The 17,679-nt window shown below is 39.5% G+C and overlaps 1 non-coding gene across 1 annotated transcript; it reads left to right on the top strand.

Annotated features, from left to right (window-relative positions):
* The first annotated feature begins 952 nt into the window (after positions 1-952).
* Positions 953-1,059, top strand: LOC114005180 (U6 spliceosomal RNA). The gene has a single exon (XR_003547062.1). It is a non-coding gene; the product is annotated as a U6 spliceosomal RNA (small nuclear RNA).
* Positions 1,060-17,679: the final 16,620 nt, after the last annotated feature.

Here is a 17,679-nt window from a genome sequence, read left to right as displayed (position 1 = left end):
GTTGTTTCTCTAAAAAAATTCAATGAAATTCACAACCTCTAACTAGATTTACAAAGAAAAAGAAAAGAGAGAAAGAACAAAATTACCCATATTCAAAAATGATAGAAAGGGGACCAGCTGATAGCATAATGGTGACATCTTTGGATTCCCACTTAATTGACTGTGGTTTGAGTCCTAGACCCAGGGGCTTAAGATTCATTGTAGGTGTGTGTGCGTTTGTGCCCAAAATCCTAAGAAGGGGATGGAGAAGGGATTGTAGTGTGGCCAACTCCCTGGGGAGTGATTTCTTGCTTTCTATCTCTCTGTCTCTCTAGTGAGTGCATATACCCCATAGGAAAAGTCTATCTTAAAAAAAAGAAAAGATACAAAGAGTATCACTACAGATTCAACAAATATTAAAAGGAACCACTACAAACAATGGTACACACATAAATCTGGCAACTGATATAAAATACACCAATTCCTTGAAAACTGCAAATTACCAAAACTCACCCAATACAAAGTAGATAATGTGGAGAGTGCTATGCTGTTACGGAGATTGAATTTAGCTTAAAAATCTCCTTAAAAAGGAATCGTCAAGCCCAGCTAATTACCAACTATTTAAAGAATTAACACTAGGGGCCAGCAGGTTGCATGGTGGTTAAGGTACTGGAGGTTAAGGTACAAGGCCAACCATTTTGAGCCGTGGACCCAGTGACTTGAAAATCATGCTGGGCGTGTATACATGTACACCTGAAATTTCAAGAGGAGTATAGAGAAGGGATTGCAGCAAGGCCATGCCTTCTGTGGGGGGTGGGGGGTGATTTCTCACTTTCCTTCTATCTATCTCTATTGAGTGCACTATGTTTTCCAAAGAACGAAGACAAAGGAATTCCATCCTACTCACTGCAAGAGACCAGCATTATACTGATATCAAACCTGGACAGGCAGAATATAAAAATAAAACTACAGAGTGCTCGCTTTGGCAGCACATATACTAAAATTGGAACGATACAGAGAAGATTAGCATGGCTCCTGCACAAGGATGACACGCAAAATCATGAAGTGTTCCATATTTTTCCCAGAAATAAATCCCAAAACATATAGCTAACTGATCTTTGACAAAGGGTACTAGTCAATCCAGTGGGAAAAGGAAAACCTGCTTAGCAAATGGTGCTGGAAAAACTGGGTATCCATCTGCAAAAAGATGAATTGGAACCCCTATCTGTCACCATTAACAAAAATTAACTTAAAGTGGATCAAAGAACTAAACCTAAGACCACAAACTATAAAACTACTGGTGTAAAACATTGAGGAAACTCTGGGAGGCACTGGGATAGGAAAAGACTTCTCAAGTAAGACTTCCAAAGCATAGGCAATAATCCCCAAAATAGACAGGTGGGATTACATCAGATCAAGAAGTTTCTGTACAGCAAAGGACACAGTAATTAGTGTAAATCAACAACCCTTGGAATGGGAGAGAATTTTTATTAACTGGGCTGATAATCAGAATACACAAGGAACTCAAGCAGCTTATCTAGAAGAAAATAATTAACCCAATTAAAAGATGGGAAAATGAGCTGAATAAACAACTCTCTAAGGAAAACATATGAACTGCCAAAAAGCATATGAAAAAATGGTCAAGGGACTAGCAGTTAGTGTAATGGTTATGTCGCTGGACTCCCACGTAGTTGACCGTGGTTCGAGTCCCGGACTCGGTGGCTTAAACTCATGCCAGGTGCGTGTGCATGCGTGCCCAAGATCCTGAGAGAAGAATGGAGGAGAAGGTATTGTGGTGTGGCCATCCCCTCTGGGGGGTGATTTCTCGCTTTCTGTCTCTCTGTCTCGCTCTGTCTGGCAAGTGCACACGCCCTATAGCAAAAACCTCTCCAAAAAAAAAAAAAAAAAAGGACAACAAAAAAAAAAAAAAAAAGGTCAACATCCCTCATCGTAAGGGAGATACAGATTAAAATCACAATGAGATTCCTCAAGGTCCTTCAAATAGAACTACTATATGATCCAGCAATTCCATTCCTGGGTATCTACCCAAAGGACAGGAGAATGTTTAGTCAGAAAAGCCCTTGCACAGCTATATTTATTGCGGCGTTATTCACAACTGCTAAGGCATAGTACCAACCCAAATATCCACAAATGGATGAATGAATTGAAAAAGTGTGGCACATATGCTCCATGGAATACTATTCAGCCATAAAAAAACAAGACCCTGCATTTGGACAAACATGGAAGATCTATTGCTGAGTGAAGCAAGTCAGGCTATGAAAGAGAGACATTGTATGTCTCCACTTAACATATACCAACTGTCTGCACTCTACAGTAGAGACTGAAAGACTGTAGGACATAAAAGCATTAAACGTTATTATGGCCATTGGGGACAATGTGGAAGGAGAGTGGGAGAAGGGACGAGTGTAGAAGGGAAATTTGGGAAAATATGAAGAAGTAAGACATTTGTCTTGCACAGATATGGCTTGTTGCCTGCTGGTGATGACATGTACAGTCGCATCAACTCGTTTGCTGCATGGCGTATATCATGTTGGGTAAGGTCTCTTTACAGAATAAATGATGTATAATGACTCAATGTGTAAAAATAACAAATAATACCAATAAAAAACTAAAAAAACCTACAGACCAATATTACCTATGAACAGATACAAAAATGTTCAACGAATACCATCTTGCTATATATATATATGTGTGTGTGTGTGTATGTGTGTGTGTGTGTGTGTGTGTGTGTATAGGGAGAGTTGTCCATTCCTTAAACACAGTGTGTCCTGCACTTATTTAGTCTTTCATTTCTTTCTTTATTCCTTCCTTCCTTTCTTTTTAAACTTTACTTATCTCTTCCATGAGCAAGAGTAACAGAAAGACTCAACACAGTAAAACTGTCAATTCTCCCCAAATAGATCTGTAAATTTTAGCATACACACACACATACACACATGGTTCATGGAACTATATGTTTATATACACACACAAAGAATTGTACACAAAGACAAAGTAGGACTTATACCTACAACACTGGCTCGATATTCAAAAATCAATGTACTCTATCATATTAGCAGGCTAAAGGACAAAAATTATATAACCATATCAATTGATACATGAAAAGCATTTCACAAAATTCAAACCACAGTCATGATAAATACATTAAGCCAACTAGGAATACAGAAGAATTTCTTCACCTTGAGAGCATCTACAAAAAACTTAGGGTTAACATCATACTTAATAGCAAAAGACAGACTGGGTTCCCCTAAACTCAGGAACATGGCAACAATGTCTATGCTCATCATTTCTTCAACATAGTGTTGAAGTCTGGCCAGTGTGATAGGTAAGAAAGATATTAAGGAGACATACTAATTGGAAAAGAAACAAAACTACCCTTATTTGAAGATGACATGATATCCACATAGATAATTCCAGGAAATCTATAGAAAATCTCTAAGAACTAATGAGTTTAAAAAGGCATAGGATACAAGGTCAACATATAAAAGTCAATTGAATCTCTCTTACAAACAATGAAGCCATGGAAATTTAAAATGAAAAGTCATCTGTAATCACTGAAAAGATGAAATAATTAAATGTGCGTCTAACAAAACATGTACAGCACCTGTATACGAGAACTACAAAACACTGATGAAAGAAAAGAAAGATCTAAGGCGCTAGGTGGGGGCTTGGCGGTCACCGTGATGCCCTGTGAGGATGACCCACACAGGAAGATTACAATTCTACATCTGGGCACCTCCCTGGATATACAGGGCTGGCTGAGGCTGAGTGGGTCATGGTGACAAGACCCTGTTGCGGTCTATCTCTCTTTCTGTTTCTTTTGCTCATGGAATAAGTAAACAGAAAGAGAAAAAAGAAAGAAAGAAAGGACAAAAGATCTAAGTAAGTGCAGGACACACTGTGTTTAAGGGATGAAAGACTCAACATAGTAAAATTGTCAATTCTCCCCAAGCAGATCTTTAAGTTTAATGCATTTCCTATCAAAATCCTATCAATATTATTGTGGCTATAGACAAGATCATTCTAAAATATATATAGAAAGGCAAAGAAACTTGAAAAGGTACAACAGTTTTATATATATACATATATATATATATATAATGGGACTTCAAAAAGTTTGTGGAAAAATAGAATTAATGTATAAGTTTATTTTGGTGCAAATAAAATATTCGAAATCCATGCATTTTTTAAAGGTTTTTTTGCCCCCTCCCTCCCCGTATGCTCTCAACAGAGAGAGAGAAACACCAAGAGGGAAAGTGAGAAATCAGTTCCTAGGGGGGATGACTGAGCCTCAATCCTTTCTCCTCCATTCTTTACCTGGGATTTTGGGCATGCACGCACTAGTGCCTGCTGAGATTTTGAAGCCACCGAGTCTGGAACTCAAACCATGGTCATTCATGTGGGAGTCCAGTGATGCAACCACTATGCCATTTTCTGCCCCCCCATACAATTTTTTATAATATCTATTTTCCATGAACCTTCTGAATACCCTCTCCCCCGACCAGGCCACTCTCCCGGTAGCTATAGCAATCAGGTCAGCACACAGTACTGGAGGGAAATGGACACACAGATCAACAGAACAGAACACAGAACTCAGAAATGGATCCACCCAGGTACAGCCCATTGACTTTGGACAAAGGAGCAGAAGCAATTGAATGTAGGAAGAAATCTTTTCAACAAATGATGCTAGAGCAATTGGACATTCATAGGTACATAAGTAAATAAACGCAGACCTATACCTCACACCTTACGCAAAAGTTTCTGAAAACACAGAAGAAAATCTTCAGGACCTAGGGTTCCGTGAAGAGCTAGTAGATATGAAATGCAACTCCAGCTGACAACCACACACCAAGTAAATGAACCAACCTGAGTACCCACCGTGTAGGGCCTCAGAGAGCTCCCATCCTAGCCTTCACCTGGATTGCCCAAATCATGGTACCTTGAGAGATAATAATTATTGCTTTAAACTGCTAGCTTTTAGGGTAATTTTTTCACATAGCAATAGTTTACCAGTACAGATCCTTCCTCTGTCAGTGGTTCTTTCCAGCGTTTAGAGTCAAGTCAAACCCCACAGCCTGGCTGTATATAGTTCACCCCTAACTTACTTCCTCAAACCTGGTTTACTGTGACCACTATCACCTACTCTGCTCTTCAGCCTATCCACCATTTCCTGCTCATCATAAGGTCTGAATTTCTAGTTGATGTGGTGGGTTAAGTACCTGTTCTCACACATAACGTACATACATACTGGTTTCTCATACGTACATATACACACACCTGTTCTCATACATACATACACACACATATTGCTCCCAAAATTGCTCCCAAATCTTCAGCCTGTCCTTTGTAGTCTCCCCACCCCCCAGGAAAACAATCCATGTCCTCGTCCCATTGACACTGGGCTTGATTACCTCTGGCAATGGAATGTGCCTAGTGTGACGTGAAGAGAGGTTTCAACATGTTTGCAGTGTGAGATGCTTTCTCTTGTGCTTCTGTGAGAAGAACATGCCTTAGGCAGCTACTGGTTCAAGGAGGGTGAGACCAGTCAAGCTGAGCTGATCTGCAAATGCATACCCTGACTGCTGTGAGCCACTGTCACTCTGAGGTTGTCTGTTATTCAGCAAACCTGACTAATACTCTTTGCTTAAGCTACTGCCTCAGCTTATAACCTCTCAAATACAGCTCAAATTGCACCAACTCTTTAAAGCTGCCCCACATTTCCAAGATAGAAAAGAACGCTCCTATCTCTGAATTTTCATTGCAAATTAACCATGCTATTTTTCTGGCATTTCTCTTTGGGAAGAGGGGTGGTCCAGCTAAATGAGCCTAGAAAGTGTCAATTTAGATGCACAGACTGGTGGGTAGCCTGCTAGATGCCAGGCACTATGCTCAGCATAGCACGTGTACCTGCTCTTTCAATGGGTCGAGGCTCCTACTGTCTGGAACTGAAGCCCAGAGAGCCAAGGCAACCTGCCTTAAGGTTAACCACCTGCTACATGCTAAGTTGGGAGGTGGCAGAGGCAGGAATCAAGTGTGGACAGTCTGTCTGCAGGGCCCATTTGCTTTCTGCACACAAAGCCTTATTGAGTGGCCCTGCCTACCTTTCCCACCTGCCTTGTCTTCACTCTTCTTCTCACCACACCTCACTCTCCAGGAACCAAGTGGTAGGCACCTTTCTGTCCTTTTTCTGCCTATGTTTTAGACACAGATAGGCTGTCCTTACTTCCCATCCCCCAGACATTCCTAGCTTGCCTTTAATCTTCTTTAAAGACTCGTATTTGTCTGAATAAATCCAGGCATCTGACATTAAGCAACCTAACAATGCCTGCTCTTGTCGTGGTTGTTTGAAAAAAAAAAAAAGAAAAATTATCCCTGAAAGTGGAGAACAGGATGTAGAGAAACAGTTCAGCAAAAACGGAGAGGGAGGGAGGAGGAGGAGAGAGAGAAAGACCGAGAGAGAAAGGGAGAGAGAGAGAGAGAACATGTGTGATTCAATTTACCTGAACAGAAATCCCACAGAGAAAAGCACATTTGGGTCAGGAGCAGTAATGAAGACTGTCAAGCAGGATACCGATACAAAGAAGATGTTTCCACAAAAGAGCAAGCGGTACAGTAAGCGAGGCCACCATTCGCAGAGATAAAAGAGACACTCACATTGCTAGCATAACATGGATTGTACTTCTGGCAACGTAATATGTCTTCAAAGTATGCAAATGCTGTGCCTTGAACTCAGCTTAGTCTCACTGTAATCCCTCGGTTTCCTTTCCTGTGACCTATAACAGCTACGGCTATCATTCCATTTCCACCGTGCGCTTGGTCATGTGACTGGTCTGAACAACTGGACAGAGCCACGTTCAGGGCTCCTGCCTAGGTGGTCTGCTTTTTGTGCCTGTCACTCACGAGAAGAAGCTGGGCCTAGAGTGACAAGAGACCAGACCAGAACCCAAGTAGAGGCTGGGTCCTGCAGATTTCTGAGTCACAGGTGATGGGCCACAATAATGGGCCCTGGGTGTGAGTTACTCAGCTTTCAAGCTGGTTATAGACACATAACCTTTACTTAACCTTTCATTATCTACAAAAGTAGATAAAAAATACTTAACTCTCATATACCAAATTTTCCAAATTCAGCATTTAGTAATACTTTGCCTATTTGCTTCTTCTATTCCTTTCCAATTTTTAAAACGAAGCACTTAGTATTTTATAGCAAGTTCAGATATCAGGTCATTTCACCTCAAAATTATTTAGTATACATTTAATCTAAGAATATGTTTTATAAACACCATGCAATTGTCACATATAACAAAATCAAGAAAAAGTCTTTAATGTCATCTAAGACTCAGTCTATTCATCTATCCAAATTGCCAGTGGTCCCAAAGAGATTTTTTTTTTTTTAAATAATTGCTCTGGGGCCAGCAGGTGGCATCATGGTTAAGATACTGAACTTCACGTGGCTGACCGCAATCCAAGTTCCATACCTGGCCACTTGACAGTCAGGTTGGGCATGTGTGCATGTCTGCCCAAGATCTCAGGAGGAGCATAGAGGAAAAGGGATTGTAGCATTATCATTCCCCCGGGGGGTGATTTCTCACTTTCTCTTTTACTGTCTCTCTCCAGTGAGTGCATATGTTCCATGGCAAAAACCTTAGGAAAAAAAAAGGCACAAATAAGGTTTAGGAAAGCATTTTTTTTAAGTATCTGACTTGTTGAATGAATCAATTCACCTGACTCTTCCAAGTTCTAGATTTGAATGACTGCCTCCTCATAGTGTCAAAACACATTCCTAGCTTTGTGTTTCTGTGACACTGGTAATCTCTGGGACTTCCTTCTGCCTAGGCTCAATGACCACATCCCATGGGAGATGCACATGTGCTACACATCATGATCTGAGCTAAAACACAACGTAAGCTCTCCCACTTTCACAATGCTCTGATTTACAAGTGGGGCTGGAGGTGTCTGCCTGAGGCTTCCATTGTAAACCTCTCCACGTACCTTCATGGGTTTATAGACATTGACTGATGTCTAGATCTTATACCTTATTATGGATTTCAAAATAATAATTTTCTGTTTTTTAAGAATTATTTATCTAATTTAATGAATTAATATATATTATTTTCCTCTAAATTTGGTATAAGGCACATGTGCTCACCAGATAGAGACACAGAGAGAGGGAATGTAAGAAAGCAAGCCACCAGGCCTGGGAATCAAACCTAGGTCGGCCATGTGGAAGTCCAGTGCCTCAATAACCGTGCCACCTGCTACTCAACGCTAAAAATGGTGATCTAATTCCATCATTTTGTAACAATTAGTGTCTATAAATAAGAACTTGGCATCATCAGCTATTTGATCATGCTGAAATACTAGAGAGGTCTTCAAAAAGTCCATAGAAAACACATATTAAGAAAAAAATGCATTGATTTCAAAATTTTTTGCACCAAAACAAACTCATACATTAATTCTATTTTCCAAGAACTTTTTGAAGTTCCTGTGTACAGTTTACATAGAAGAGATGCACTGAATTCTCTTACTGTTTCTTGATCATCAAAATAATGCATTAGTTTGTCCTAACAACTTCAAGAAAAGACAGACTTATTTCTGTTTTAATTATGCAGGTTCCTATGAATCATTATGTTCTGATCTGTGGCAGGTCCTATTAGTTTTGATGTTCCAAATGTTCCATCTTTGGCCAACCAGAGCCCTTTCAGAAAAGACCGTGTGTAAATTTTGAAATCACATTTATCCTTGTTAACTTCCTCACTTTCGGTCAACACAAGTTCAAGACTCATCCTGTACATTTCTATATATGTTTGAACTATTTCTCCAAGAAATATGTCCTTTTAGGAAAATAGTATTTAGAGACCAGTATTTGGATGGTAGAGATTTTTAAAACTACTGTTCTATGACTGCTTCTAGATCTTTTCCATAGACGGTTCTAGAATACATTTTTTAAAGGAAATTATATGTACATACATACAAGTGAATACTGTTCAGAAATAAGAAGAAATGAGTTATCAAGCCATGGAAAGACATGAAGTACTTTACATGCATACTGTGAAGTGACAGAAGCCAATCTGAGAAGGTTGCTTGTTGTATGATTCCAACTATGCCATGAGTCTTCTAACAACAGGGATACCTTCTAAGAAATGTGCCGTTTGGGTGATTTCATCATGGTGTAAACATCAGAGTGTACTTACACAAACCCAGTGGGATAGCCTGCTGCACACCTGGGCTAGATGGTATAACCTATCGCCAGTGCCACCATACATGTAATCCTTATTTGACAGAAGCCTCATTATATAGTACACAGCCTTATATGACAGTTGAGAAATGGAAAAACTATGAAGACAATAAAAAGATCAGTGACTTTTAGATGACTGGAGGAAAGAGAGAGGAGTACGTATGTGAAGCACAGGATTTTTAAGGCACTGAAACTGTTCTGTATGATACAGTAATTATGAATACATGTCATTATACACTTGTCAAAACTCATAGGATGTTCGGGACCAGCAGTTAGTGTAATGGCTATGTCGCTGGACTCCCATGTAGTCAACCACGGTTCGAGTCCCGGACCCGGTGGCTAAAACTCACACCGGGCGAGTGTGCGTGCGTGCCCAAGATCCCAAGAGGAGAATGGAGGAGAAGGGATTGTGGCATGGCCATCCCCCCTGGGGGGTGATTTCTTGCTTTCTGTCTCTCCGTCTCTCTCTGTCTATCTGGCAAGCACACGCACCCTATAGAAAAACCTCTCCAGAAAAAGAAAAAAAAAAAACTCCTAGGATGTTCAACATAAAAATAAACCCTAATGTAATTACAGACCTTGGTGAATAATATCAATATTGGTTCATCAATTGTACCATACTTGAGGCAGGATGTAAATAAAAGGAGAACTGGGACCAGCAGTTAGCGTAATGGCTATGTTGCTGGATTCTCACGTAGTCGACCTCAGTTCGCGTCCCGGACCCGGTGGCTTAAAACTCATGCCAGGCGCATGTAAGTGTGTGCCCAAGATCCCGAGAGGAGAATAGAGGAGAAGGGATTGCAGCGTGACCATCCCCCCTGGGGGGTGAGTTCTTGCTTTCTGTCTCTAAGTCTCTCTCTGTCTGCAGTCTGTCTGGCGAGTGCACACGCCTTATAGCGAAAACCTCTCAATAAATAAATAAATAAATAAAAGGAGAACTGTTTTTTTTTTTTTGAGAGGTTTTTGCTATAGGGCACGTGCGCTCGCCAGACAGACAGAGAGAGACAGAGAGACAGAAAGCGAGAAATCACCTCCCAAGGGGCATGGCCATGCCACAATCGCTTCTCCTCTGTTCTCCTCTCGGGATCTTGGGCACGCACGCACACGTGCCTGGCGTGAGTTTACGCCACCGGGTCCGGGACTCGAACCGCGGTCGACTACATGGGAGTCCAGTGACATAGCCATTACGCTAACTGCTGGTCCTGTGGAGAACTGTGAATAGGGGTAGATATTGGAACTCTCTGTACTTTTCAATCATTTTTCTGTACTATAGAATAAAATGGCTTTAAAACATAAAGTCTATTAATTTGTTTTAAAAAAGTAAATCCTGTGGAAAATGGGGAAGGGTGAAGGAAGGGGATAAAGGGGGAAAAAGAAAGAAGCAAAACATTTAAGGGACACAAAAATGGAAAATTAACTGTTGATGATAATGTGTATGATAATATCTTTAACTGAACTAATATATAGTGTATTCATGCTGGGGAAATTCATTTTGCATGCTATAATGATACACAGTGACTGCATAAAAATTTTTTATGTGAAAAAATGTAAACCTATGTTCTAAATTACATAATCACTTCAAAATGAAAATTATAAGATTTTAGACTTCTGATTCCAATCATGAAGGAGTAAGAACTTATGGTCCCACAATAAACAACTTTAAAATTGGACAAAAAAAGAGAAACAAATGTGTTTGGGTATTGGAAAACAGAGTATAATAGCACTATGATCCTTGACAGAAGGGAAACACATATGCTGAGCTTCTCATTGGCTCTGCTTTCTAGCTAGGAGCACTTTCAAATTACTGTACATGGCACTAAAACATACACAGAAAGCAGCTGCCACACTGGGCAGAGGAAATAAAAATGAGCAAGTTTGGAATATGTGACAGAGGGTGCAGAAGAGGCAGGAGCTTAGCAGAGAAGAACCCCCCCCCCGCCAATTGCTTGGAGACTTAGGCCAAATATGATGTTGTGCCTAATAGACACCATGAGGCATGGCAGAGAAAACAACAACAACAACAACAAAAATAATTCTTGGGGGGATTATGAGATGAACAGGTATTTTAAAAAGTTGTCTGGTATAGGGAGACAGTGAAGTTCTAATGGACCTCACTCGGTGGAAAGCTCTCACTGAATACTGAGGTTATTCATTTGTGACTCAAGAAATATCACACTTTGGAGCCAGCAGGAGGCATAAAGAAACTGGTTCCCACATGTTCAAGTCCTGAACATACTGGCTTGCTGGGCCCATGGGGGTGCACACTCAAAATCCCAAGAGGAGAATGGAGAAGAAGAGACTTTGGTGAGCCATTCCCTGTGAGGAGGAGTGATTTCTCACTTTTCCTCTCTCCCTCTCTCTCACTCTTTCTCTCTCACTCTCTCACTGTCTCTAGTGAGCACATGTGCCCTACGGGAAGCACTAAAAGAAAAGAAGAAAGAAAGAAAGAAGATAGAAAGAGAAAGATCACATTTTAAAAGTGAACCAATATTAAGTGCTAGTGTAAGGGATGTGAAACACTTGTCTTAACAAGGTCTAAAACCAAGCCATGACATGAAGTTTCTGTAAATTAAATGTATGCAGAAACAAAACACAAAACAATAAAGAAAATAATGCAAATTATTAACAATGTATTAGGACATCTGGGAAAGTAGTGATGCATTTTTTTATGTTTTCCTATGCAACAATGTGTCATGACTTTCCTGACAACCCAATAGCATATACAGCAACCATAATACAAACAAAAATTACCAGACATATATACAAGCAAGAAAACATGGCTTACTATGAGAAGAAAAAATACAGTCAACAAAAATACACAAAGAGAAGGCACAAATGTAGGGATTATTGGGCAAGAAATTTTAAGTGACAGAATACAAAATTAATTTACAAAAATCTATAGCATTTCTATATACAAACAGCAAGCAGACAGAGAAGGAATTAAGAAAGTAATCCCATTTACCATAGCCACAAGAAGTGTAAGATACCTAGGAATAAAACTAAGGTAGCCAAAGACCTCTATAAGGAAAACTACAAAAATCTTAAAAAAGAATTTGAAAAGGACACAAAAAAGTGGAAAGACATCCCATGTTCCTGGATTGGCAGGATTAATATAATCAAAATAACAATTCTTCCCAAATTAATCTACATATTTAATGCAATGCCTATAAAATTATAAGAGACATTCTTCACAGATCTAGAGAAGACATCCAAAGAATTTGTCTGCAATCATAAAAGATTCCATTTTGGCAAAGCCATCCTGCACAAGAATAGTGGTATGGGGGGCATCTTACTTCCTGACCTATATTACAAAGCTGTGATAATCAAAACAGCATGGTATTGGCACAAAAACAGACATGAGGACCAATGGAACAGAGTGTAGACTCCAGAAATAAACCCCAAAACATACAGCCAACTGATCTTTGACAAAGGGTACCACCAGTCAATCCAATGGGAAAAGGAAAACCTCTTTAGCAAATGGTGCTGTTAAAAACTGGGTATCCACCTGTAGAAAGATGAATCTGAGCCCCTATCTGTCACCATTAACAAAAATTAACTCAAAGTGAATCAAAGATCTAAACCTAAGACCACAAATTTTAAAACTACTGGTGGAAAACACTGGGTAAACTCTGGGAGACACTGTGGTAGGCAAAGACTTCTTAAGTAAGATTCCCAAAGCACAGGTAATAATCCCCAAAATAGACAGGTGGAATTACATCAGATTAAGAAGTTTCTGTACAGCAAAGGACATTATAATGAGTGTGAATCAACAACCCTCAGAATGGGAGAGAAGTTTTGCTAACTGCCGCAGATAAAGGACTGATAACCAGAATACACAAAGTACTCAAGCAGCTTACCTGGAAGAAAATGATTAACCCAATTAAAAGGTGGAAAAAATGATCTGAATAAACAACTCTTGTAGGAACAACTAAAAAGCATATGGAAAAATGCTCAACATCCCTCATTGTAAGGGAGATGCAGATCAAAACCACAATGAGATACCACCTAACCTCAGTCAGAATGGTGAAGATTAAAAAAAAAAAAAAGTACTGGTGGGGATGTAGAGAAAAGGGAACACTCCTAAATTGTTGGTGGGAATGTAAACTGGTCCAACCACTATAGAGAACAATATGGAGGTTCCTCAAAGATCTACAAATAGAACTACCATATGATCCAGCAATTCCACTCCTGTGTATCTACCTAAAGGACAGGAGAACACTCAGTTGGAAAAGCCCTTGCACAACTATATTTATTGCAGAACTATTCACGATTGCTAAGACATGGAACAAGACCAAATGTCCACAAAATAATGAATGCATTGAAAAAGTGTGGCACATATGCTCCATGGAATATTATTCGGTCATAGAAAACAACCAGGTCCTGGAATTTGATAGGAAATATGGAAGATTTGTTGCTGAGTGAAGCAAGTCAGGCTATGAAAGAGAGACATTGTATGTCTCCACTTAACATATACTAACTGTCCACACTCTATGGTAGAGACTGAAAGACTGTAGGACATAAAAGCATTAAATTGTTATGAACACCACAGACAAAGTAGAAGGAGAGTGGGAGAGGGAAAGCGTGCAGGAAAGATAATTTGGGGGAAAAATGGAGAGGTAAGATATTTGTGGGACACAGATATGGTTTATTATCTGTTGTTGGGGATGTGTATAGTATTCTCAACTGGATTGAGATGTATAGCATGCTAGGTAAAGTCTGTTTACAATCTAAATGGTGTATAGCAATTGAATGTATAAATAATAATAAATAAATAACGTTATTATTTAAAACAAATTTTAAAGGAGCTATTATAAATATGTTCGAAGATTAAAGGAAAACTGGGCATAATGAGTAAATTCATTAAGGGGAATATAAAGAGGAATAGGAAAACTATAAAAATAAACCAACTGAAAATCTAGAACTGAAAAATAAAAGTATCTGAAAAGAAAATTCACTGGTGTTCTTAACAACAGAAGTAGAATATAGACCAACAAACACTATCCAAATTAGTACTGTTAAAACAAAAAATATCTGAAAAAATAAACAGAATTTGAAAGACCTGCACTTTACAATAGTAAGTGGTCTAAAATACATTTAATTGGAGTCCTAGAATAAAAGGAAGATTAGAATTGAAAATTTTTGAATATAATGGTTGAACATTTTCTGAATTTGATGACTAGTACTAATTGCACATATAAAGATACTCAACAAACTCCAAAAAAAAAAAAGAAGAGTAAATAAAACCATAAATAGTCACATCTTAGGCAAATGTCTGAAAAAGCAGAGATGGAGAAAAAAATTATCAATGCAATAGAGAGGAAAAAAAAAAGCACATTGCATACATAGGAATGAAAAAGAATAAGAAATGACTTCTCATCAAAAATAATGGAAGCTGGGGCCAGTAAGAGGCATTGTAGTTAAGGTGCTGAACTCCCATATGGCTGATTGTGGTTTGAGTCCCAGACCCAGCAGTTTGAAAATCATGCCAGATGTGTGTGCGTGTGTGTGTGTGTGTGTGCGTGTGTGTGTGAGAGCGAGAGAGAGTATGTGAATGTGTGTGCCCAAAATCCCAAGAAGAGAATGAAGGAGAAAGGACTGCAGCATGGGTATGCCCTCTGCAGGGGTGATTTCTCATTTTCTCTCTCACTGTCTCCCTCTCTCATATGGCAAGTGTACACACCCTATGACAAAAACAAAACAAAACAAAAACTTTAAAACACACAAACAATGGAAGCCTTGTGGCCAGGTGATGGTACAGCAGTGTTGCAACCAGACCCACATGATTAAAATCTTGGGTTAGACTCCCAAAACCTCTCTGAGTACTCTGGCATGCACATACATACACGCCTATGACCTGGGCTGGCTTTGAAGGTGGCGGATCATGGCATGAAGACAATGTTGGGGTGCCAGTCTCTCTTTCTCTCTCTGTTATGGAAGAAATAAATGAATAAACTTAGAAAACAAACAAACAAACAAACAAACAAACAAAAAACCAGAAACCAGAGGCAATGAAATGACATAATATAAGAAAAAAAAGAGGGACGGATTCCATACCACAATCCCTTTTCCTCTATTCTCCTCTTGGGATTTTGGGCATGCATGCACATGAGCTCTGCAGTTTTTCAAGCCGTCAGGTCTGGGACTCAACTATGAAGTCATCCATGAGGGATCCAGCACCTTAACGACCACCCCATCTGCTAGCCCAATATATGCTATTTTTAAGAAAAACACTTTTTAAATACAAAGATGTAGGTAGATTAAAATGAAAACAATGGTAAAAAATTTTTTTAAGACTTTTTTTTTTTTGGCCAGAGAGAGATAGAGAGTCCGAGATAGTGAGAGGGAAAGTGAGAAATTATCCCCGGTGTGTGGGGGAGAGGGGGATGCATGCTGCAATCCCTTCTCCATTGGCCTCCTGGAATTTTGGGCATGCACACGTATGTGCCCAGTGTGAGTTTCAAGTCACTGGGCCTAGGACTTGAACAGCGGTGGGTCATAAGGGAGTCCAGCCATGTAGCTGCTAACCATCTGCTAGCCCCTATTATGTAATATTGATCCTATTAAAGCTGGAATGGCTAATTAGTTCCAGACAAAACTGATACAAAGATGAGAAGTATTGGCAATTACAAAGGGAGATGTTTCATAATGAAAACAAGGTAAATTTATCAAGAACATCAATTTAGAGGCCAGCAGATGGCATAGAAGTTACATCACTGAACTCCCACATGGCCTACTGCAGTTTGAGTCCCAGACTCCATGGCTTGAAAATCATGCCGGGTATGTGTGCATGCCCAAGGTCCCAGAAGGAAAATGGAGGAGAAGGGATTGCTACTTGGCTGTCCCCCCCAGGGAGTAATTTCTCACTTTCCCTCTCACTGTCTTTACCTCTCCCTCTCTCTCTTCCCCAGAGAGTACAGGTGCCATAAGGCAAAAAACTCTAAAACAAACAAACAAACAAACAAAACAACAATTCTAAATGTGTATGCCACTAAGAATATGGCTACAAAAATATGCAGCAAAACTGACAAAATTAAGGGAGAAATAAATCTAAAATTGCAAATGTATGTTTTCAAATTGTTAGTAAAAATTGATAGACTATGTAGATCAGATATTAATAAAGATAGAGAATATTTGAAAAACTATCACCCAACTAAATTCTTTACTGTTTATAGAACATTATACCAAAAGCTGCTGGTTCCATATCCTTTACAAGTACTCATGGAACATACAACATGATGGGCCATAAAAAGATCCAATAATTTGGAAAGATTGAAATTACGCAGGTTGTATCTATGGCCATAACAGAATTAAATTTAGAATCAATGACAAGGGGCCGGCAGGTGGTGTGGTGGTTGAAGGCTCTGAATTCCCACATGGCCAACTGTGGTTTGAGTACTGGACCTGGTGACTTGCTTTCTCACTTTCCTTTTCTCTCTCTCTCTCTCTGTCTCTGTCTGATCAAATTAAAAAATGATAATAACAAATGGAATTAAATAAATAATTCTTAAAAATTAAAAAAAAGAATCAATGACAAAAGCCATCATGAACTCCTCAAAAATCTGATAAACACATTTCTAAGTGACACACAGTTGAAAAGACAAAAATTATCAGAGAAACTATGATAATGAAAAACTACATCTTAGGTGGCATGGTAGTTAAGGTGTTGGACTCCCACATGGGCAACCACTGTTTAAGTATGGGACCAGGCAGTTTGAAAATCATGCTTGGTGCATTTGCGAGCATGCCCAAAATCTCGAGAGGAGAATGGAGGACAAGGGATTACAACATGGTCATCCCCACTGTGGGGTGATTTCTCACTTTTCTTCTCACTGTTTCTCCCTGTCTCTCTGGTGAGTGCATGTGCCCAATGATAAAAATCTAAAAAAACAACAAAAACAAAACAAAAAAAACAAACAAAAAGAAACCCCACATATCAGAATTTGTGGGATGAGGCTAAAGCAGAGCTTAAAATATTATGATATATTAGGAAAGAGGAAAGGTCTAAACTCAATTATAAAGGCATCTACCCTAAGAAACTGGAAAAAGTAGAGCAAATGAAGTCCACCGTATATGGTTAGCAGAGTAACACCCCATGACTCAAAGATGTCCCTGCCCTCATCTCCGGAACCTAAAAATATGTTACCTTATACGGCAAAAAGAGTTTATGGATATGATTAAGGGCAAACACCTGGAGATGGGAAGATTAGCCTGGATTATCCAGGTGAGCCCAATCTAATCACAAGTGTTCTTAAAAGTGGAGAATCTTTCTGAGCCGGATAACAGAGACCTGTGGCACTGCAGACATGGAAGGTGAAGTAAGGGTCAGAGACAAGTAACATGAGCTCTTCTAGAAGCTGGAAAATTCAAAGGAATGGATCCTCCCCTAGAGCCTCCAGAAAGGACCTGGCGCTGCAGACAACTTCATTACATCCCAGGGGGACCGC

Source organism: Tupaia chinensis, unplaced genomic scaffold (assembly GCF_000334495.1).
Source record: "Tupaia chinensis unplaced genomic scaffold, TupChi_1.0 Scaffold143178_1, whole genome shotgun sequence".
NCBI lineage: Eukaryota > Metazoa > Chordata > Mammalia > Scandentia > Tupaiidae > Tupaia > Tupaia belangeri.
Note: the sequence above shows the minus strand (reverse complement) of the source record. Positions and strands in the feature narration are given on the sequence as shown.